The 26319-nt window shown below is 32.5% G+C and overlaps 1 long non-coding RNA gene across 1 annotated transcript; it reads right to left on the bottom strand.

Annotated features, from left to right (window-relative positions):
• Positions 1 to 2214: 2214 nt before the first annotated feature.
• On the bottom strand, positions 2215 to 5176 carry LOC105130735 (uncharacterized). The gene is made up of 2 exons (XR_843297.1): positions 4229 to 5176; positions 2215 to 3683 (listed from the first exon to the last, which is right to left on the bottom strand). It is a non-coding gene; the product is annotated as an uncharacterized LOC105130735 (long non-coding RNA).
• Positions 5177 to 26319: the final 21143 nt, after the last annotated feature.

Below are 26319 nucleotides of genomic sequence, written 5' to 3'. Positions count from 1 at the left end.
TTTTTGATACACTATTAAGCAATTATTTTATTATCACTAAATATAAAAAAATTTTCCTTTAACAACAACAGCTCATCCAGTAATTCGCTCAAAGAAAAATACGGTAAATCAAAACTAGACTTTAATTTCCTGTGGGAGTTTTTCTTATCAAATATAGCTCTATAAGATTATAAGACGCCACATATGTGTGGTTGGAACACACAATGAAACATAAGAAATAGGTTGCTGAATCAGTAAAATAGATAAAATCCTAATTATTTGATTTACAATTCTACAATTTAAATTTGAATTTTAGGTTAAGAAGAAATTTGAGCTTGATGATGTCCTAAAAAATTAAAATAGTTTAGAAATAGGGCTTTCTAGTTGGATAATTGGTTAATTAATTGGTATTAACAATCTCATCCATTCTCCTTAATAAAAATGGTTGATAACTTATACTTGGTGCTTGGTAGATCAAGATAGTTTGTGGCTAGTATTTGCAAAAAGTCCTTTTTGGTGGACATGGAAACTTTTTTATACTTAAATAAATATCTTTTTAGAGAGAGAAAATACAATAATATTCTAGAGAGAGATACTCTGAAAATATATATACAATAGAGAATGAAGATTTTGAATATTTTTTCTAAAGATCTCATAATATATTTATAACCCACGAGTCTTGTTATTTTGCGAAGAGAAGGGTTTAAAGTGTAATTTTACCCCAATAGCATTTAATAAATGATAAATATCTCTTACATTTATATTAATATTTGATGAAAATATTATGGGTTCTTAGAGGACTTTTATACTTCTAAAAAGTATAGGAGATTAAGGTCTAAGACATCAAATATAATTGAGCTGATAGAAGTTGAGCTCTTCCTTAAAGTTAAATATAAGGGAGGTGTGTCCTTTTCCTAGCGAGACTAAAAGGAGGTTGGGTTTGTCCCTTGAGCATGCTCAAGAGAAAAGGGTCATCACCTTTGGCGTGCTCTAAAACAGATATTCATTTCTTTAGCTATGACTAGGGAGGATGATTTGACTATTTTCTTGGGCGTGCCCCGGAAAGATGATTATTCTTTTAGGCATGCCTAGGAAAGAGGATTTGGTCATTCTTTTTGGTGTCTAAGAAGAACACTCATTCTTTTTGGAATACCTCGAGAAGGATGGTTTGGTTATATTTTTGGGCGTGCCTAGATGTGCCCAAAGCTTAGCACACTATTACGCCCAATCGTTGTTGGATCTAACACTCATTCTTTTTGGAATACCTCGAGAAGGATGGTTTTGTTATTTTTTTGGGCGTGCCTAGATGTGCCCAAAGCTTAGCACACTACTACGCCCAATCATTGTTGGATCTAGCTAGCGCCACATCTAGCCGTCCTTCACCAAGACATGCTTTTGTTCTAGAAAATTTATACTCGTAAATTTTTATAAATCCAATGTTTTTTTGTAAAGATATATAGATAAAAACTTGGCTCACCAGGACTATTTTGGACTTCCATAAGTTGATGGTTTAGAGCAGGGATATGACATTTTGGACTTCCATAAGTTGATGGTTTAGAGCAGGGATATGACATGTATGATCCGATGATAATACCTTACTGGTATTGTGAAATTCTGTAATCTAATTCTACTTTTATGAAACCTTATATCATAGAATGACTTGATATACTTGAGAATGTTTCCTGTCTGATTCTATTTTAATGAAACCTTATACATCATAGAATGACTTGATATACTTAGAGAATGTTTCCTGCCTGATTCTATTTTGATGAAACCTTATATATCATAGAATGACTTGATATACTTAGAGAATGTTTCCTGCCTGATTCTATTTTGATGAAAGCTTATATCATAGAATGACTTGATACACTTGAGAATGCTTCCTGTCTGGAACGAACATTAATTTTTCTTTGGTTCATTTTGACCAAGCCTTGTTTCGCATGATCAAAGTAGCAGTTCATGGACACAAGTTCGATTAAACTACATATCTACGATTAATAGTAAATTAATTGGTTTCAGTGGTTGCCAGAGAAATAATCAATTGCTAATATTATTGCTTGAGTATAGGTATTTATTATCCATTTCATTGCTTATTATTTAGGGTTTGTAAGATCTTATGATTTATAATCTGATCTTCTGATACAATTTTTAAAATCCCTTAGCGATCTTAGTTAAAAAAAAGTTCATTTCAAACCATGATACACACACACTCACACACAGATGAAAGTGGAAGACTGACATGCACATCCAAATTTGCATTATGTTCAAATGCAAACAAGCATTCGTAGTAAAGTTGATTTGCTATGATCGCATGGTAGACTATACTATTGATTTTCCCCCTATTCTATGTACCAGTGGACCTTAACAAGAAAGAATGATTCTCTACTCCCGCCTTTCACATGTCAATTGACACCAGTTTTTGTCTCAAATTGCCCCCACCTGACATGGCTTAAGATTCTTCTTCAAATCCATGACTGTTAAAGAAATACCTGTATTATATTAGATCACATACACAGGAGCACTCTTTTGGTTCTGTCTAAGTCATATCCAACTGGAATTACACCTTTTGGCACCAGAAAACAAAATTAGATTACCTGAGCCAATGACCTATGTTAGTCCCATTGAGAAAAAATGTCAAGCAGAAGTTCAAACATTAATGCAACTCCAAGAATTAAGATGATTCTCTTTGTTGCAGCTTCTGCAATATACAATATACTTATATATGCATATCATAATACAGATGATCACAAATTTTTGATGTAAAAATCTTAATATCTCCTGCCTAATTAACAGGCTAAACTCAAGTAGGAATTAGGTAGTCCCAAACCAATTAATTGGTGAGAATGTATATACCCTATATATCTTAACAGTTAAACTCTGTAGTCTTTCCAAAAATTACCATGAGCCCATGTTCACTACACGAATAAGGTGGAAAAACAATGCAAGTCACTTGGAATCATAATAATGTTCTTTTTTCTCGCTGAGTTACAGCTAGCTAACGCTCTCTATTGTTTTATTGTCCGTTTTGCGTGTGGGACATTCAGTCACCTTAAGTCTGCCGTAAAAATGTCCTTAAGGGATACTGTGTGAATTAATTGAATAAGAATGTGTTCTCTCTTTCATATTCTTCATGCACATTAAAGCTCAACATAGAGTCCCTTACAGATTCCTTTAGAAGGTCTCCAAAATGAGAAGGATGGGATCTACAGGAAATGACTGCAAGATACCCAAATAAAATATTATTTATGCAATGGTTCAGATTCGGACAAAAATAGAGGAAACAACAAAAGCATATATATTTATATGTATACGTACTGCAAGCTGCTTGGACATGCATGTTCAAGGTGAGTAAAGCAAGTAATGTATATGAAAATACTAAACAGGCAAAATGAAAGGTCATAGAAATGCGTCGCATTTGTTTTTTCCTCTGACTGATCCACAAGGAATAGTAGTTTACATAGAATCTGGAATCATGAAGGGAACCAGAGAGAAACGAATTAATTACTAATGCAGCAAATGAAACGGGGTTGCTTAATCATATGTTTCAAGGGAGCACGCTTAACGAGGAATGATCATCTTGTTGATTGTATCTGTGAAGGAGCTAGCCATATGAAAAAGAGTGAGTGTGTCAAGAAGCTCTCCACCATTACTTGTAGGTTGCTCCGCGATCAAGCTTGGATATGCATATACGGAAACTCTAAGCTCTAAGATAATCATTGATTAGCGTAGTGTCAATCTTGTAAGAACTCAATAATCAAACACATACACAACTATGGCATATACCAAGTTCAAATTTATAACAAGGGCTAAATTTCTTTAGCCATTCAAATTAACTAACAAAACCCTGAACTTCAAGAACTAAGTTCATCTTTAGAAATAACCATGCTAATACATTAAAACATGCACAAATTAAAGGGTATTTTGAAACTAGTATGATCACAACCAAAGATGACATGAAAGGACTAATTTATATATGCTACTCCTAGGGGTATTTAAAACCAGTATAATCACAACCAATATTACGACAACAAAAGGGACTAATTTCAGTACTTTCATATCTATTATATGTGTATGCTATTCATGTACGTCTTTCACATGTGTGTCAACAATAAAAAGGAAATCCAAATTCCAATTCCAAATAGAATCCTACATTTGGATCAATCATAGCACACAGTAGTACTGTTTACTTAAGGCTTGTACTAACTAAAAGTAAAACAAATATAGTTAAAAAAGGGATCGGGGCTTTTACCTTGTTTAGAAGCGGAAAAACGTAGATCCAACTACTTCAGGGATAAATGTATATATAGTCATTTATGGCTGATGCAGCATCATCAAGATTCTCACCTACAATGATTATACATTGCTAGCTAGCTACATAGCTGTATAGCTTCCGTACATCTATTTGAATGTGAATCTTGATGATGCTGCACCTGCAAACAATGACTGTTGAATGTTGTTGATCCATGTCCATGCATATTCGATTGTTGAAAAGACTTGTTACATGAATTCAGTAAAAGGTAGAGACAAAAGTTGGAGCAAGGAGAGAGCACGATAGCAACAGAGCTCAGACTGAGAGAGATCTATGTATCTACTTTTTAAGTTTAAGTGGCAACTAACAAATGGTTTACAAGGATCCCACCACAAAAGAGCCCTGCATATACCTCTGAAGAACAGTAAAACCCAGAAATTTATGAAGAAAACAAAATCACTCAAAACCAACATCTCTGCCTCTCTCTCTCTTTTTTTGTAATTCATGGTTTTGGGGTTTCTAGATTTTTTTGTGGGTTAGATAGATATAGTTACAAGTAGGGAAGAAAAACAAAGAAGAGGAAATTCGGAAACAAGAAAAAGAAGATATCTTTTCCCTTAGAAAAAAATTTAAAACAAACCAGCAACCATCAAAAAAGAATCCGTAAAGAAAAGAAATTGGAAATCGAAAACAAATAAACAAAAAAATCTTCGAAATTAACAGCAACCATTAGAGAAACAGAGCTGACAAAAAAAATAAAAACGAATATAACTCCAAATGAACTTGAAGCAGTCATCATAAATCAAAGTGACAGAGGTAATAAGAAAAGGGAAGAGAGGTGTCGAGATCTAGCCCTTAATACTGGGGAAAAAACGAAGGAAAGAAGGGAGTGGGGAAGAGAGGGAGAGAGAGGAGTTGGAGTAGGTGAGGAGAAGGGGTTTTGAGGTTCTTATATACACACGATGGTTTGATTCTTAAACGAGTTCTTCCGTGACTCGAGGGTGTATGGAAGTTCTGTATCTTCTTCCTTTATTTTCTAGGGTTTGTTTCTTTTTTTGATAATTAATAGTAAATTAAAAAAACAAAAGTTGAAATAGAATTTTCTTTTTTCTTGGTAGAAAAGCATGTATGGTATTTTTCTAGGAAAGTAGATAGGGTTGTGGTATCCCCACTCCATAATTTATTAATCACAATTCGTGATAATCTATTTTTATCTCTTGTATAGATTCAACAAGATATCATTGATTATATTCTTCACAAGTGATAATAATTAGATTTTTAAAAATAATGAAATTAATGAGAGCTACCGTTATATTTATATACTTTTGTTTTTTATTAGAGTTAATTTTGAAATTTAATAATTAGAGTTAATTTTGAAATTTAATAATTAGAATGGAATATTTCAATAGATTTTGATTATGTTAAAATAAGATATTTTATAATTACATTAAAATAAAAGGGGCAATAGAGTCTATGAATAAAACGTGTAATAAATATGGAAAGCGATTAACAATTCGTTCAATGAGAACAACACCACCCAATAAACATCAAAGTAGGATTCACATAAGATTATTGGACATTATTGTGAAAATACATACATACATACATATGTATATATACAATCACATACATACTTACTTACATATATATATATATATATATATATATATATGGAGTACTTAAAAGTTGGAATGTTACCGTTTGGAAAATAAATCAAACATTCCATAAATGGAATTATATTCGTTCTTTATTTGTTAATCAAGGATATTGTCGAAATGTTTGTGCTGTTGAGGCTAAGTTCTTTATTTAAATGATATTAAATACGCATCTCTTTACAATAATCTAGGGTATTCGTAATTTTAAAATTTAAATTCAAAAGGTTAATAGATCAAATCATATGTTAAAATCAAAAAGTTAGGTCATACAAGAATTTACATCCATGAAGTCAGCAGCCAGGCTGGTCTGTATATACAGGAGCCGTGTCTCTATACAAGTCAAGCATAAGAAGATGAGAGTCAAGGAATCCAAAGGCGCAGGAAAAAGAAAAAATATAAAAGAGAAAATAAGTAATTCATCAAAATCTATTTTATCTGTGAGCAAACGCATCAAATATAAGCTTAATTAGCTGATCCATGTAGTAAAACGGCAATAAACTTGAAATTGATGATCAGTTTGAGCTCCATGAAATAATTAAGGCTTGAACTTGAAAAAATACATGTCTTCGAATTGATCTAAAATTAACCTTAGTTAGATAGTTACTATTTGTTAATGGCGCATACATGTGATATTGGTATCTTAATTGACATTAGGGTTTTTCCCGTCACATGATTTATTCCACGATAAAACTTGAAGAATATATATTTTTATTTTTATTTTTATTTTTATTTTCATCTACAAAACTCATCTCCACCTTCTTAGAATTTAAACTCGAATTAAGCCTTAAGAAGGAATCTAATAATTGATCAGCTCGTCCTCTCGTTTGATCTTGTATTCAACAGTTCAACGGTAAGATCAGTATAAAAATATCTTCTCATCAATTTCAGATATTGTTCTTGATATTTTTAATGAAGAACAGAAAAATGTAGTCAAATCAACACAAAGTTAGAAAAAAATAATGGTACTTGATCTTCGTTTACAGCAAGCTTCTGTTAGTGTCAATAAAGCAAAGCATCAAATAATTTAGCACTTGGATGATATTTTATCCTGGGCTTATGCTATGGATACAAGTGTTAAGATCGACTCTAACTTTTTGAAAAGCCATTAATTACTAATACTCGAGGGGGGATTAATGAAAACTAAAGTTTACTGTGATAAATTATTTTTATATATATAGTCAATCATACGATAATCAAATCAATCTTACATGACATTTACCTTAGTCATTGTGTGTGAAATACATATAGCTACGTGGAAGAAATATGCGAATGGTAGGTCGACCTTTCGGGACCACATTGCTTCTTCTTCTCTTTTTTCTTTTCCTTTTTTGATCTACAAGCATTTAGATTATTGGCCTACTATGCTCAATTATATAAAATATAGATTTAACATCAATAGATGGAATCTAGCCTTTGCTTGAGTTAAAATTAGCATAGAAGTACATAGGTTTCTGATCTGCAACTGACAGGAACAATCTTTTTAAAATATAAGAAATAACATTACCAAGAACATCGATTTTTTTTAACAATGCTGTTAAATTAGAATAAATAGGTAAATTTTGAAATCTTTTAACTTTATTTTTTGTTTAGTACAGGTGTTCAATTAAACTATATAAAAGTTAACACATGATGAATTAGTTAATTTAATAGGTTTAAAGAAAATTTAGATAACCGAATAAAACATGTATCAACTTATAAGAAAAACTAAGAAGAATTTTCTTTTAAAATATTAAGATAATAATATATTAGATGATCATGGTCACAGGTAACTTGGTTCATGAACTTAGCTGAGTTTTAATATAAAAATAAAAATAATTTTTATTTAATTACATGATAAAAACTAAATGTTTGCAATTTTGAGCATCAATACTAATATAGATGTTTGTTTAAAACTGTGATAACTCTAAGTAAAACATAAAAAAGGCATCCTCAAAGTTTATTTATCTACTAATTCAATAGTAATAGATAAAAATTAAAAAAATAATTTTTTTAATTATTATCAACATTAAGTAATAGACCAAATTACTCTTAAGATGGTGTTTATAGGCATTATAGTAACTTAACTTTGTAAAAAAAGATAGTAGTAACCTTAATCAATTAAAAATAGTTATTTTATAATAATTGAAGGAGAGCAAGTATGAAAGTTTTTATAGAAAAGCCTACTAAATTTAAAATTTCTAACCATATAATTAATCCGGATAGATTTTCTTAACCTAGGTTAACATTTTAAATTTACAACATGTGAAATTAAAAACTCGAGTGCAATTAAGAATTTGAATTATCAATTGATTTAACGCTAATTAATAAAATTGAAAAAACAAAGCAATGCAAAAAAAAAAATAAGCATCAAATGTAAAAGGAGAAAAAACATTAAGGGTTTAAATTGAAAAGGAAAACAAATTCAAAAACTATTGTAAATAAAAAAATCAAAAGAATGAGAATCATATCTAATATACAAAAAAAAAATTAGAGGATGCAATTGAAAACAAATCAAGATTTAAAAAATGAATTAAGATAAAATAAATAGAAATAAAAAAATAAAGGACAAAATCAAAATAAAAATAAATTGAAGGGCTTATATGAAAATGTGGAGAGCTAGGCATAGATTTTCAAAAAGAAAGAGAAAAGAAAGAAAATAGAGGGAAAAAAATATTGATAATGCATCGGAGGTTCGACGACTACACGTGTCGTAAAAAAAAAAACTAAGAAGAATCGAATGACACAATGGAATAACATTTTTAATCACTAAAGTTAGCCAGTCACGACATTCAGAGGCAATGAAATGGCTTATGCATCAACAATATTTTGCATTGTTTTAAATCTTCAAAAAGATCACTATACCCTTGTAACTCAAACATTAGTACCAAAAAAATGAAATTATGAGTTTTTTTCCCTCAATTCAAGTTTTTGAAAATTTGAATTCAAGGGTAATAAAGTAATTATATTATAGTAAAAATATAAAATACCTAAAAAGAACTTAGACCATAAATAAGTGATTGTTTGCAATAAAGTCATTTTACTGTGAAAAAATAATTAAAAAATCAAAACCCCTTTAACAATTAAAAAATGACAAATAAACTAAAGAAAAAGACTATTTTACCTATAAAAAACAATTTATTTAGATTTTTTTGAAGGAAAAAATCATCAATTTGCTATTAAAATCCATAGTTAAAAAAAGAAGTTATATATAATGATTTGTCCCCATATTTCAGATTTCTCTTTAATTAATCTTAGGTTAGTTTTTTACTAAAAACTAGATTTGTCCTGGTTAATTTAAGATAGTTGGTTATTCACACCATACATATACAAAAATATTATTTTCTCTTAGTTTTTTCTTTAACATTCAAACACTTGATTAAAAAAAAATAGAAAATCCCCTCATTTACTTATAAAATCAAAGTGTTTATTTTTTGCATTACAACATGTTTTAAAAATGCTTTTCATGTTGTTTTTCTTCTTAAAAACATCAAATTGATGTGTTTTATGTATTTTTTTAATAATTTTAATGCACTAATATAAAAAATTAAAAAATATTATTTTAATATATTTTAAATTGAAAAACTTTCTAGTAATATCAAATACATCCCAAAAAAATTCTTATGAGGGAATAAAAAAGTATATTTTTACTATAAAAAAATCAACAAATGTGTACTTTGAATCTGTACTATTTTCCCCTGTAAATGGCCTTGATCACATATATTACACGAAAAAAATTAACAAAAACACTGTATATCCACTAACATAATATGTACTGTGGATTATAACAGTGCTTTTCCCACTTTTATTTACAGTTTTTGTTTTTCTCCCTCTCTCAATGAAATTCGGTGTGGAGCCGTCTAGAATCTAAGCTAGTCAAGGCTAGAAAGGGATAAGATTAGCATTTGAACAATGTATCAACCACACATAACCTTTTTAATCATTATCCCCATGCCCCGCCGTCAACGACGCCACTAATGCTTATAATTATTATCATTATGATTCTCATAATCAAAATTCATTTTATATATATATATATATATATAGTAATCAAAATTCATTATATATATATATATATATATATATATATATATATGATTCTCTCATTATCTCTCTCTGTCATGATTACCACCATTGTACTTCTGAAAACAATACACTATCGATCGCCTTAATTATCTTCGTATGCTTTCCATTTAACTCGTGATTATGATTTGGACTTCAATTCCTTTACAAATTTTGTGATCCCTCAAAGTAATTAGTTTGAGATGCCAATGACCATGTCAGCGAAAATATCCTTCCAATCCTATCCCAGAAAACATCCTTCCAATAACAAATTGACATTTGGACAACTGTAGTTTTCTGGCACGAGGGTATTAAAATTGTTGAAAAATATTCTGATGATTCTAGATATATAAGGATCTCTGTAGTGTTGATGTGAAATTTATAAAATTCAACATCAGACCTGTGGTCTATAAACATGTATATAGGCTTTCAATGATTTGATAGGAACGAGAGAGAGAGAGAGAGAGGTGTAGTGGTGAAAGCAATTTGCCCGGCGAAAAAAGCCTAACTAATCTGAAACTACGACCTACACAGCCGTTTAAAAAAGAAGTGATGGGGCATTTAGGAGGTGCCTAGGTGGTGCCTTTACCACCACTTCATCTGTTGTGCCTCGTCAACCTCCGTACATGTTAAGTTGTTGTCTGCAGTATTTCATCATGATTTTGTATTTTTACACAAATCATACCAAGCCACTAACCTCTGGGCATTGGGGGATTAGGCATACACGGTGTGCAATATGCAGGACAAACTCTTTAATTAATTACCTCGTAAAATTTGAGAGAAACATGCAAATTTGAGGTACAGATTCCTTGTGTCAAGCACCAACTACAATCGCACCAACCAAAAAAAATCATGTGAAAACTGTAAGAAAAGCATCCACCTGAAATGGGTGTCACCCGAAAGGTTTCTCTCATGTAACATCAAAATATTTATAAATCTATGGGTGTATCTCGCGTTTTAGATCTGTTTTTTAAGGGGTATTAGTTTTAATTTTATAATTTTTAGAATTAATAAAAATTTATATAATTTTTAATTTTTAAATATATATAATTAATCAAAATATATATAAACTGACTCGAACATCTCTCTCTATATATATATATATATAAAAGCACCTAAAACGTTGTTGATCATCAACACAGCTCAACTAACTGGACTTTGTCATCAACCCATTAAAGTTTTGATGGTGTCAGCAGTAGTTGTTCGAAACTCTCTGTCTATGTCATCAACCTATCAAAGGCTTGATCATGTCAGCAGGTTGTTGATAACTCTCTGTCCCATAAGCATTTAATTAAAAACGGTCTTAGGTTGTGAATTAAGAGTTTTATTCTTGTTCGTGGGGGATTGGGGAGGAATATCAGCAATGTTGTCGGTAGTTCCACTCCCGAAAAATATTCTGATCGATCGTGCATCCGAACCTCAATATTAGAATAAAGGATTAATAAATTTTCTGTGGACTAATTGTTGGATTGGTCACTCCTTCTCATTCAATAAACTATAGTGATGGAGAACAAATGTATGAAAACTAACCATCCTAAAAGTTAATTATTTCCCAAGCCTTCATCTTTTCCTTTTCAAGATGCTACCTAGTTCAAGGGTAGTACTGTGAAGCTTTTCCGGCAGCTCCCTTGATTTCTGCATTACATATTTTTCATCTGGGAATGCATCAAACCACCGGCCGCAAGGATTTAGCCGGGAGAAGGCGATGAACTACGTACGAAGTGAAGTTAAACCTCTATAATATTTGAATATTCATTTTGTTAAAGATAAAGGGTACTGGGCAAGGTAACTGCAGCGCAGGGTTATATATAGAACTAACGTTACATGGATGGTATGCAAACAGATAGGTTAGGCAAACCTGCAACTTGTCTACACTCATGAAAAATGATGATTAACCATCAAAGAGTAATAAATTACTGTCCACCAATAGAGATGAAGTTCGGTACACCCAATCTCAACTCTTTGCGGCTTCGTGCTATCAATGGTTGTTAAAACTACAGCTGCTAGACAGCAACCTAAACTACTATCCGTACAGTGACACTCGGGTGTTTAAAGAGACTGTTTTCTACTTCTTTTTTTCCCAAACCTATTTTACTTATAAAAATATATTAAATTGGTATTTTATTTTTTTTAAAAGATTTTAATGAGCTGGGTTTAAAAATAAATAAAAAAATCTGAAATAATAATTAATTATTTTAATATATTTTTAATTAATTAAATGATATTTTTTAAAAAATACACAACTGTGCATTCTCTTGACCTAAATTATAAAAATGAATATATAATAACTAATTTTTTTTTTAAAAAATAGTTTTTCTTAATAAAAAATAACTTTTTAATTAAGTTTAGATAAATCTTTAATAAACACACTTAATGAAACAATTATTTTTTAAAATGTTTTTTCACTTGAAAATATATTAAAATAATATTTTTATTATTTTAAAAAATTATTTTTGACACCAACACATCAAATAATTAAAAAATATATAAAAAAGAGTAGTTTTAAACTAAAAAAATCAATATTAAGAAAAAGAAACCTTATACACGTATACAAGACGTAGCTAATTTGGATACAATGTGATATAGTACAACTTACAGGGATATTGATTTCTTATTTTTAAATGGGCAACCTCGTTGTTCGAGCCCATACATGGGTGCCACATGTCCACATAAAAACCTCATTAAATGGCTATAATTATTAAGCCAGAGTGACCATCTCACCGTGATGTCTTTAATTGCACTGTGCGTGCCTTATTCATGGCCAACAACCTAGTACTACTTTCGCCTCCATAACCAATCACTGCTTCCTTTTCTTTTCTTTATTTTCTTTTATCACTTTCTTTAGATGCCCACATCTTTGCTTTTGATTAACGGTTTTGTTTGTGGCTGGCATTTCAATCAGTTAGTTGTCATTTAAAGTTCTTTTGGATTATACTTACTTGGTTTCTTCTGCAGAAATTAAGAAGACATCTGCTAACGCACAAATCTATTTGGAAGGTGGCTTGATCGTCAACAGAATTGTAGAACCACTGCGCAATGTAGATCTTGAAAGATCCATTAAGACCCCGTAGTGTTTCAACATGAATGTTTTCATGAATTTTGTAATAAGATATTGTTCAAAGAGAACATGAGCAAGTGATTGATCATGGCAGCAACCAAACTCCATTTTCTATTGCAAGCTAAGAATCTTGCAACATCATGAGATTTTCAATCTTCCCGGATCTCTCTCTAGCGTTTGTTGTGAGAAAGAAAGCATAATTCCTTTTTCGGCACTATTTATTAAAATCCCACTTTGGTTACAACCATATTTTAAAAAAATAAAATATACAATACAACTTGCATAGCGATAACTAAATCAATTACGGATCAAATTTAATCATTAATGAACATGGCTATGCATGTGAAGGACTATAATTTATTCATATTATCATAATTTTTTATATTTTTTTTAAATTAATATGGATATCCGGACCAGTTTACGCATACCATAGTTATAATTTTTTATATTTTACAATCTAATCTGATGAATATACTTTTTATCTTGTCGGTTATAATTTAAATAAAATAAATATATATTAAATTAAATGATAATTGATCATATATTTATTAACTCAAACTTTCGAAAGTTGATGAGACATCTTAATTGTAAAGTAATCACTTTAGTTAAGTACTTTTAACTGATTAATTAACCTTAGCCCTTTTCGAAATTGAGGACCAATTGTTAATCTCATGCCTTGTGAGGGGTGTAAGAGGCTAATGGTGGTTTATTACTTCGATACAGCGAGCGTAACAAGCACTCAATTACTACTTCATTTCTCACACCAACTCACCATCAGATTCTTTGGATGGATTCCTTAATTTATTTTTTTGGTTCTATCCTGGCACCATGGAGAATGGAGACAGAGAACATTTAATGCTGGCAGGTAGGGGAGTTGGAAGACTCGCATAATAAAATAATAATAATAAAAACCGTGAGGCACAGCGAGGGAGAATTCGGTCAACTTCTGTGAAAATTGACCGTTGCTGCTAACCCTAACGAGTGACCTAAGAACACTGGATTATGAACACAGTATTTAAAGGGGTAAACTTTTTTTTTACCTGTTCCTTGTGAATAACTTGATTAGAACTTATTCTGCACCGCTGCTGTTCTAACATCATGCTAATTGAGAGCCAAATATTGTAAGACAAAATCCTTGCTGTTTTAGCCAGGTAGATCCCGCTAGCCCATTTAAATTAGACAGGCATGTAAAAAAAAAAAAAAGACTTCAATTTATTTCGCACATTTCACCGTATCTGTCTGATATAGAGGGAAATTTGAGGGAATTCTTTCCAGTTAAAATCAACCAGATTTTGATGAGGAAATAGTTAGGTCTGAAAGAAAATATAATCATGGGATATTAAAATAATATTGGGTACGTCGGAGGATTAAAGATGACGGAAATATAATCATATTTACTAAAATATTCTCTTCTACTCTTAACTCTGACTCCATTTTCTTTACGTATAGAATCTTTAAATCTCGCCATCTTTGATTCTTCACATCTCCTTGGGCTGGACTAGACTTCTCTTTTGTACCTTGGGCCATTAGGTTCTTCGAGTGGGCTCAACCGAGCTCCGTTTGAAAATATGTAAGTCCATTTTCTAAACTGGCCTGCTATCATCTCCTTAGATTTTCATGGCCTAGGAAACGCAATCTAAATTTTTTGGGCCTGTGACACTGGCTGGATTGGGCCATACGTTTAATCGTGTCTCCCAAATTTCCAAGATAGCTACTGTCTTTTCTTAAAAAAAAAAAAACCATTAGATTAAATTAAAATTTTATTTTTATTTATTTTTAAAATTTTATTTTTGACATCATTACATTGATCCAAAAAATTTAAATAAAATCAAACAAAAAAAATAGTTCAAGATTTTTAAAGACACGGTATATGCGGCAAAAACAAACATGCAGTTGATTCAGATTTAGTGGCGGTTGAGATTTGTAAACCATAAAGTGTTTTTACTGATAGATTTGCTTGTTTGAAATGCTACGTGGCGACTGATCAAGCTAGACAGGTCAGGAGATGATGTGTAAAGAGCAGCGCTAAATAAAGTGTCCAAGAAGGTTAGCTACTAGTCCAACGTGGCCCAATGGAATGCTCCCATGTGTGACGTGGAACACCCTACCGGGTTGGTTCAAATACTTCATTGATTGGCGCTCCTCTTAAATTATCAGCTGTTAGCTACTGCAAGATTTGGATAACATCACAAATTCACGTTCCGAGGAGTACGTACTGCTGGGCCTTAGCAGGTTGTAGTACTTAATTTCTATTTCCAGACAAAATAATCTTCATTAGTTCTCATATTACAACACCTTAATCTTCTTTGTCTGGATTTTGAGGAAAATGGTAAAGACAGTAAAAAATGTTAGCATATTTATGAGAAGAAAAAACCCTCATTTCTTAAATCCCAAAACCAAAAATGATTGTTTAAGATAAAATTAATCCACTCAGCATTGCTTTAATTATTCCTAATATTTAAGTAACAGAACTGCAAATTTACAAACAGCATTTGAATTTATGTATGGATAATATAGTATGTGGAGGGTTGCATAATCTTGATATAGTTGATAATGTCACGCGTAGAAATGCAAAAGAATTTGACTTAGACAAAGGAACTAGGAAGATAGAGTAATGAAGAGCACGGGCATCCTCCCTTGCACGGTCAAAAAGTGCTTCTACACCGATCAAGTGGTAGTGCTATCAGGGCAAGCAATATTTGCTTTGCTGGCTAGCTTTGATCAGTTGGTCATCTGTATCTTCACGAGCTATCTTATTTAAAGCGTCTTCAGCCTTGCAAATAAACCCTTTATAAACCCCTCAGTCTCCCACGACTCTAAACAACAGAGTCCAAAATGTCTAGCCCTACTCTTTTCTCCATGGCTTTCTTCTATCTTATCCTGCTCCTATCTCCACCACCAATGCTGATTGGTACAAATTCCATGGCTAGAGTTGCGGTGGCGACGCGGCCATTGGAATCTAAATCTTCGCGTTACGAGACATTGAAGCCGAAAACTAATCATGGGCAGCAAGAGTTCCATGGTAGAGAAGTGGAGAATTGCTTGCCAAAGGGATTCCACCCTACTTCTGCCCCTAGCCGATATATAAATTATCATACTCTTGGGTCAACATTATGCACTCCAAGCAAACATGTTGATGCACCATGAAAAAAATGAATTGATCAATAATGTAATGATCAGTGTAATTGCATGTATAAGATTGTAAGGACGAGGGAGGGAAGGAATGGTGTGATGTATAGATGTCTAGCTACCATGCCATGGATGAACATGAAATCAATATATTCAATTATATATGTTTCTCCTATGCATGCATGATCGAAAAGTCCATTCTCGTTCCACATTATTATTTACATTATGCTTGAAGTACACAAACTTTGATAGCGTATATGCTTCAGTCCACTTCTCTGTACCCTTGTTATTTCAATGGGAGGAGTATAAAAAATTGGGTTTGAAGAACCACCAAAACGGTGGCAGCCTCAACCGAGTGTGTTGTTACAGGTAAGCCGGAAGGCTGTTCCCATCCATGTCAGGGACGGGTGCTTTACTTGCTTGTTTCTAAAACATTGAAACAAAAGCGTATGCCATCAATGGGGCTGTGAGTTTAGTGACAGAAAGAAGCCTGGATCACAATTGGGCTCCCAAAATAAGCCTATGCCTTTGTTTTTCAATTTTTGGCCATCAAATGACTTTCGCTGGTATCTGCTACGATGTCGAAAGATCCTGCTGTCATGCAATCTATTTGTTAATTCTACACTCATTAAACAAATCAAAAGGCGAGACTTTTCTTGTAAATTAACCCTCCAACTAGGATTTAAAAAAATGGGTTAGCACAATGGTCCCTTTAACAAAAAAAAAAAAAAAACACTAATTATTTCAGTTCTGCCCTTCTAGAATAATCATGGATTTACTATCAGAACAAGTTTAAGGTTGGTGTTCGTTGCTCAAAACACACTTTGGGAACATGTGAGCATAATATTAATATCAAATTTGTTAGTACTATAGCTGTTGCTTAAAATAATACTAAATAGTACAATTAACAAAAACCCCCAAAAATTGGACGCATCATGAACACTGAAATTACCAAGCGCCCCTTGAATTATGCAATACCAAGATTATTATATAAAATGGGTAGCCCTGTCTTTTAAATTTGGTAATGCATTCAATTATTATACAAATCCCTTGATCAAAATCAAACTTATATAAAGGCTAAACCCCCTTCAATCTCTACCAGCAAATTAATCACAACAAGCTCTCCTTTTCTCGGTCTCTCACCCTTTATCTCTCAGAATTGTACTTCTTTTTCCACTAAGTATCAAAATAATATTTCAAGCACCGTAATCACCACCAATAACAAGAAGCTCAGTATTGCTAGCTCGCAGGAAAATTAAAGATCATGAAGCAAGAGAACACAGGTTTCTGCAGCAAGCATGTTCGTGACCCTTGCAGATCTTTTGGCCGCAGATGCAGTAGCCTAGTGAAGGAGCAAAGGGCAAGGTTCTACATTCTCCGGCGATGTGTTATTATGTTAGTTTGCTGGCATGACTATGGTGAACCTTAATTAGTGTAAATTAGGAGTTAGTGATCGTAATGATTTTTGTTCATAAAACATATATTTTAACGAGGTTATGTATTGTATTACATGCTATATATGTCAGTATACACAAGGGGAAGTTTCAGGATTCTGTTTTCTTTCTCTCTTTTACAAGAGAAGATAGCAGCTTTTGTTTTTTTGGTGAAAGATGTTGTGCCTTATATCATGTTGGAAAGAGAGTTCATATTTTACAGTGCTTCATCTTGCTTAGATCTCTATATCAATTTTAATAATTAGCTAATAATTTTCTTTAATTAGTCACTTGCTTCTCTCAAGTTTTTCGCGGTGAATTTTTCTTTTTTAATCTTCTTTCTCAAGCCAAATTATTGGGGGAAAGAGCTGTTAATTAAGGCATAATAGAAAAACAGAACACCGATATGTAGATCTTATCCAGAGCACACGTGCCAATCAATGTACAGAGATTGATTTGTAAGAAGCCTAAAATAAGTTTTTTTTTAATCGTAATTAATTCGTCTTATTTCTAATAATCATTGGATATTTAGTATATAATACACTTTAGTTAGGTGTGCTAATTAATTCGATCTCTGTTAAAGATAGGATATGGTTGGGTACAGGTTCTCCCATGTACCATGATCTGACGTGTTCTAATGAGAAGTAAGTAGATTCTCAACTTCACTAAGAAAAAACAGTGGATTTTGTCTTTCCTTCTCGTTTGGTTTATCATTTTGTCAAAGAACCATGATTTATAATTTGAAATGAGTTTGATCTTCAACATGTACTAATCATCATATCAGCAACGAATCTTGGATTCTTATATATGCTTATCCGCAACGAATCTTGGATTCTTATATATGCTTATAATCAAACTAGCTGCTGCTACTCGTCACTTTCTATGATTGTGCTGACTACTCATATTCCAAGGCGACAAATGAAATTTTGGAAACAAGATCCTCCATGGTTTCTCCCGGTAATGGAAAGAGGGAGGGAGGGATGAGATAATTCAAATATAGTTACAAGATTTAATTCGAGGGTCTAGATGAATCTTGCATATTTTTTAATTAAAAATTTAAATTGATTTGTTTTGACATAAAAAATTGATTTGAGATAAAATTCAATCAAAGCAAGACTTCGATCCGATGAGTCAATGTAGGGTATTGAAGTATTAATGGATATTTGTATCTGTACTACTAGAGTTTTTTGAACTTTTTTTGTCTCAAATGTATCTGATTTATGTTTTTTAGATAATTTTAATGTATTAATATTAAAAAAATTATTTTAATATATTTTTAATTAAACAATATTTTTAAAAATATTATATATTGAATTAGTAAACACACAAAAAATAAAGGCAACGGCAAGAATCCTCAGAGCAATCAACGCGTGTGGTAACTTCAAAACCCCCCTTTCCCCTCGTGTGACCCTCTCTCTAGTAACCTATCCCATTTTCTAAACTGGGCTCCACCAAATTCGCCCAAGTAATTATTTTTTATCTAATTTCTGCTCTGTTCCACCAATTATTTTTTTCAATGACGGATTGGTTCGTTGACTATGAAACACTAATGCTTGGAGCTGGAAACTTTTGCAGGAAAAGTTCAATCAAATACTTGTAGTTTAAAAATATGCAATTTAGCACCTGTCCATGTAGATTTGTTTCACAGTACCTTCGAAGGATCGAGCTGCAAACTTCCACCAGAAGGATTCCAAACATCGATGGAACTGACATGCAGCATGCAACCACATTTTTTCATCTTTCCTTCTTTCTTTTTGGGTTATATGAATGATTGATTTTAACGTATGAGACTATGAGTGAGCAAATATTTGACAGAAAAGCAAAGAAAAAAAGAAAAGAAAGGAGGGAATTATTGCTCTTTTTTTTCTGCTTTCATATCCAAGGGGTGCCTGCACACTGTGCTGCCACCTCATGTCTAATCCTTTCGGTGAGCGCTATAACGATATATATAGTATGGTCTCAACGCATCACCTAAAAGGAAATGACAGGAAATTCCGTGAATGTGGGACCCGCTTCGATGCTTCACACGTGCAGTGAGAGAGATATGTCTGGACGAGATTCGCATCAAACATCAAAGAAACTTGAGTTGAATCCTTTATTTTGGTGCATGGGTGTGTAATATTAGTTTTTTTTTTTTTCTGATTGTGGTATTTTTTTAATATAAAAATGAAATGAATAGGATTGAAAGAAAAAAATAAATCAAAATGGTGTAAAACTCGAGGCAGGTAAGAAAACCTACTTCGATAATTCTGAAGAATTCTTGATGCCAGGAAGATCCCATTTGCTCGGTGATATGACATGCCGGGATCGAGGATTCCTAACTAAGTACATAGGATTGTTTGATTGCTGCGTCAATTCGTAAGCTTCGGTATGTGGTCATTAGACCGTAGGATTAAGCTGTGGCCAGAGTTTCCTGTTCCTTGATTTTTGTTCCGATTGGCTGGACATTATAAGAAGTGAGATTACGCAAGGATTTGCATCTTATTTTTGTCTATTACGCAAAATATCAACACCATGGACCCAGTTATACCGAACTTAATTCATAAAGGTTTTGACGCCTTGAAAATTATCAGCACTTGGTCTAATCAAAAACACCAAATTAATACCCCACAGTCAGCTTTTAACTTCTTATATTAATTCAGTGAGCGAGGTTCTTCTTCCTTTGCGCGCGCTCAACACACACCTGTTCCTCGTCGCAGCTCATTATATTGCTTAATTTGGATTTTTAAAGGTCTATTTGACACTACAGTTCTCGGCCATTTAGTATGCTGGGATTTTGCTTGCCTTGGCAGGTAAGCGTTTGCGTGTCTATATATATATATATATATGCTTGGGAAATCAATGCCTTTAGGTCTACGTACAGCGTAGGGACCATCTAATTTCCAAATGAATTTGTGCTCCCAAATCCAGAAAATCAGAATTATTTCTATTTTTCATTCCTTATTAATGATTCCAATGTTATATATGGATTAATGGGAACGAGGGTTTAAACAACTTACAAGAAGACGCTCGTCCTTCCAGGACAAAACCCCACCGCAAAGCTATAAACCTGAACATGAAATAGTATTTCTTGAAGAGTTAGTCAAATGGTGGGTTTTGATCAGTGTCATGATTAACGGTGTTTGTGAAAATAAGAGATATGTGCTCTTAGCTTTCAAGCTCCTTGACCACATCAGCTAAGAAACAAGAACCTGTAACGATTATAAACTTTAGGTACTACCTATTTATTTAAAAAATGATTTTTAGAGCAAAACGCACTAAAGTTTATGAACTTTAACACAAAACAATACTTTTTAAGAAGACAACAACATGACGAATCAGGATCAGCATTATCACTTATATATAAGTAAGTTGTAGTAAAAGGTTTTGAATTAAATATATTTGAAATTAGCATGTAATATTATTATATTCAAAATATTTGCAATAGCTTTTTATGGTAGAGCTGTTTCGTATTTTATTTTCTTGATGAGACAAATTGGAGGGGACATGAAATTAATTAACTGAAGGGGACTTGAGAGTAATCTATGATTACGCTGGTTAATAACATCCACCGACTACTCACGTGGCTGGATACATTATTGAATCTAGTCAGAAACTTGGATACCCGAAGTCTGAAGTATGACAAATCCTCATTGCAATCACTTCAAATGGTGTCTTTCTGAAAATGGGACCAGCAGATTGTGGCTTATAAGCGTATCGAACCTGCTTGTACACGTGAAGTTCTCGTGGGAGATTTGAATCTTTTCTGCTTAGGGTACTGCATGAGACACAATAAGTTCAATCAGTGACTGTTAATGGAGAAGAAACGCCTTTTGATTTCTCATTTTGTTCAGTCTTTTCCAAGTTAACAGTCGACAGAAATAAGTTTTTAGAAATTAGATGGGAAATTAAAATGAAAGAATATTAGGATCATCGAAAGTAAACTAGATTATGCTAGTGTTGGCCGCGGGGATGATGGCTTGATGAGCAATTCTTAGGGAGGCAAATATGTTTCTTCTATTAAAAAAAAAAAAAGCCTTAAATTTAAAACTTTCAAAGCTCTGCGTGCTGTTCTTCTGCTAGAACATGTACGTCTATCATCCTTTATCACAGTTATTTTAAACTTTCATACACAAGAGTATAATCGCTTTCCACATCTATAAAATGAAGCATGGTCGAGCATCTAATAATTTGAGATGTGATTATCTATATTTATACTTACAGTTCACCAACACAAATTTTACTAACAAGTTAAATCTACTGAAATCATCGGTGTGCAAAAATCTTGACCGATGATTTGTTGTATGTTAGTGAGTTTAGTGATAGTAATTTTATAAATAAATTTATTGACAGAAAATACATATAAAAAATATACATTTTATTTTATTGATATTTATATAGATAAATATAATATATCATTAATAGAAAAAATATATATTATTTCATTAGTGATTTTTATTTTGTTTGTAGGTATTTTTTTTTATGAATTTGATGTATAACCGTTAAACAAACTCTTTATTATTTCATCAATGAGTAAATATTGATAATGATATTTGCAAATTTTTTCTTAACTTTCTGTAATATGTCAATGGACTTCATTCGTTGTTAACCCCGTCAATAATAATTTAAATTTTTTTTAAAAAAAAATATTTATTATAAATTTAAATATTTTTAAATTCAAATATAATTAATTTACAATAGAGTCATTAGGAGATGGGTCTTTGTTTATAACAATTAATATATAAATTCAAATATAATTAATTTATGTGTGATCGAGAAGTATTCAAATTTTGTATATATGACAAACATCCTTTTCCTATTAGATTTGAGTTTATAATAAGCATATTTATATATTTTTTTAATTTTTTTAATATGTTAATTTAAAAAAGTTATTTTTAAATAAAAATTACTTTTAACAAAAATCTCAATCGCTATTTCAAACAAGCATTATAACTGATCATTGTTGTGACACGGTTGACAAACTTTTCAAATATGTTTTAGTTCAACGAGTTTCTTCTTCTCTCCTTTTTTTTTTTCAAGTTTTTCTTATTTTTTCTTATTTTTTTTTTTTAATTTTAATATTAATTTTATTTCAAGATTAAATTTATTTTTATATTTTCATCCCATTTTCATTATAAAAGACACAAAGGATCTGTTATAATTAGAGAGTATTATATGTGGAGACATAAAGATTGTATTGAACGATCTTAAAGCTCAAGGATATTCTTATCGATTTGCCTTTTTTAAAAGTTCTGCGTGGTTCGATGGGCTACAAATGAGACCTTAGTTACTCTCTTCTTCTCCTTTTAATCTCTTTTATTTTGCATGTTGCTGAAATTCTTCCTTCCCTTCTCTTCCCTCCTTGTTTCCCACGTCTTGGAACGTATTCTTCCAAAGAAAATGATTTCATATTCCCATTTATAATGCACCGTTTCCACACGCACATAGCTGGCACCCAATTATATATACCATTCATCATAATTTTAGATGGACAGTAGCAAGATTGCTGGAAGAAGTTGTCGCTTGTTCCAAGTTCAAGTCTGCATATTATTAGGTTGCTTAACAGGATTGGGAAGTGGTCCACCAAATTCTCTTGAGCATCAGCTGTGAGAAGTAACAAATGGTCAAATTAAATACATGAAACATGTTATGGATTTGCCTGCAGACATGATGGGCATCTACCCTTGTACAGGATAAGATAGGGTTTCCCACCATGATCGTAGCTCAGTCGTGTGTTCCTCAAAGACATGTCCCGAGAAGTCTGCCCCACAGAAGTTAGGTTAAATGGGAATTCAAAAATCAAAACAGATGCAAATTCAAGGATGTCATGATCTAGTTCCACTTTTGTTTCTAAGAACTTGAAAGGAACCGCGAACTTTGGACAAAAAATTCTAATTTGTTCAAAAGCAAAACACATTTTGTGTGTGGAAATATCCAAGGAACACAAGGAGGATGTTTTTGTGTTCGATGGGAACTCTACGTCCTCTGTGTGTGTCCCGAGGTTTAATTGTGGGTGTTATTATATCAATGATGTTTTTCAAAAGTTTTTTTAATTAAAAATATATTAAATTATTATTTATTTATTTTTAATATTAACACCACAATAATAGAGTTTTTTAAAAAATAAAAAAATATCTATTTAATATTTTTTTTTAAATAATCAATTTAAAAAGTAGAAGCAAATACAATGCAAAACATACTTTAATTTATTCATTGAATTAATGATTTTTTTTTTTTGTTTTGTTTCGATGATGAAATGATTTTTTACATCTTAATTTAATTTCAGATAATCTATATATCTACCATGGATTATGCCCTGTTCACACTCATCATTGCAATTTAAATTTGAAACAGTACAGTCCCTTAATTTCTAAATTAGATATTCAAAGAACAACTTGATGAGAGAGAGAGAGAGAGAAAGGAAAACTAGCTAGATGAAACGAGGCAGATCACACAAATGAAGGGGCAAGCTTTGTAAAATTAAAATGCTCTTGGGATATCTCTTCCTGTATCACCCAAAACTTGTCAGTCAATGTCAAATTATGAGTCTAACTCAAGATTCTCAGAGCATGATTTGTCCTAATTAAAAAGTTGATGGCCACCACGCCTCCTACAGTCAGAAGATTGGGTTTTGACAAGATTGAGGTTCTATCAAGACTTAAATGAGAGGAACCCTACAATCAAAGCAACAAGTCCAAACTGTTTTCGAAAATCAAAATCTATTTCCAAAAATGGACCCCATTTTATCTCTAACCTTCAGGTGGGTTTGTCGCCTGGGAGGTTGGTTAGTCCTTTCATGAGCTCCAAACATCGCCCAGACATGTTAACCATGCAACTCCCCCCCTTTCTTCTTCTGACAGGTGCTCCTCTAATTTAAATGGGCGACGAAGCACCATGCCCTGTACTGGTATGCCCTACTAATACTATACTGCTATATGGTGCTCTGATTGGATCAAGCTTAGGATGCCATGTGCAATATTATCATAAATAAGAGCCCTGTTCTGGGATAGCGGTATTTAGTCAGGGCCCTTTTGTGCATGTTTTAGTGTTCAGTATGTTCTCCAATCAATTCTGAATAACAAAACTTTTAGTGTCATTAAATACTTTAATCACTCTGTGTTATTACATGGTTTCGCATCAATCAAGATGTGATTAGTTTGCGAATTAGAGCCCACATGATCATATACAATCTTGAATTGTGTGACTATGTGAGAAAGTGAGGTTGATGCAGAGACTAATCTTTATCTGATTAAACGATTCAGCACGGAAAAGATTGATTGCCATTGCAGAATAGAATGGCATGGATTAAGGAAGTGAAAATGTGCAAAGCAGAAGAATTTTAAATGTGATGTGACGAGAGAAGACTAGGTGAAACGGATTTAGTTTTAGTTTGTCAGTTGCAGAGTAATGTCTTTGATTTTCTCTATGATCTAAGAACGAAGGTAAGTCAAACTCCGGTCTCCCGCAACCATCTAGTTAATCTCGAGAATCCCATTACACTAGTCAAATCAATAAAACTTGATTGAAACACCAAGTATGAACTAATTTAGAGGTACTTTTATTGTTTATTGTACATGTCAAATTAGCCATCAAAACACCAATGCTATGGTTAGACTCTACGTGTAGGTGTACCCAGTGAGACACAGATGCGTTTGCCTTTGTGGGACAGACTTTTTTATATACATAAAAAGAAGAAAAATTAAAGGAACTTAATTTTTGCACATGCCTTGGGTAGATCTTAAAAATCACTTGCGCATTGAGTTTTTTGTTTTTGTTTTTTTTCATGCACTCGATGGATTGAACACGGAAGACAGGACGATGACTGACTGAAACAGTCATATGGTCCCTGTCCCTGACATCGATGTATAGGGGAGCTTTGTGCGTTAGATACTTATCATGCATCACTATCCAAAACCACTTTAGAACTCTTCTACAATGGACCTAGCAGCCACATCTAAGAGAAATACCATCGAACGTGCGTGCCCAAACCATTGTCTACGTCTCGGTTTCCACTGATTCGTAGAAGTTTCATTGCACTATCACAACCTGCAACATGTTCTTCAAAAGTCATCTTCTTTTGGTATTATCTTTGCCTGGCTTGAACAAACTTTATTTTCTGTTTTTGGTTTCATTAACTTGAAAGAGAAACTTCCTGTTATGTGCTCCACAACCCCAATCCTAGTTCCATGAAGATCGATTCAAGAGATGGTGTAACGGGACACGGCCAGTTCCAAGTCATGAAAAACTAGTTGCCGTGTCTAAAAGGACGCGCAGGTACTAATAGAAAATGGGTTTTCGAAAAGTTGCTCGAGGGGCAGCAAGAAAATGACAACAGGTAAGCTTTCACAATCGATTGGTGTGGCCAACAGAACATGATGAGGGCTTGACATCATCTGAGCTTGTGTGGAGATCCAGAACATTCAGGTCAACAGTTTCAGCTCTTGCTATGTCCATACGACCTTCAATGAGCAGTGTTCTTAAAACTACAAAGACCGTTAAACTGTATAGACAAAGGAAAAACTACCATTGGTATAACCTTTCAACAGGGGTAACTACTTAGCTTGCCTTCGAAATCTTTGATAGCTTCAATTATTTCACAAGATCTATACCATTATCTTAGCCCAAAGATCAGATTAGTTTAACTTCAGTTTTCCTTGCAATGCATTCGGCAATAACCTATCCTACCCGTGTGATTAAAGAGAAGAAACGAAGTGAACTCCCACACCTTTATCTCGTCAAATACCAAGCTAAAAGTCTGAAGAAGATAACTGAGGAGGTAAATAGCTTCATCAGTGTTAC

This window comes from Populus euphratica, unplaced genomic scaffold, assembly GCF_000495115.2.
Source record: "Populus euphratica unplaced genomic scaffold, PopEup_1.0 scaffold29.1, whole genome shotgun sequence".
NCBI classification, from domain to species: Eukaryota; Viridiplantae; Streptophyta; class Magnoliopsida; order Malpighiales; family Salicaceae; genus Populus; species Populus euphratica.
Note: the sequence above shows the minus strand (reverse complement) of the source record. Positions and strands in the feature narration are given on the sequence as shown.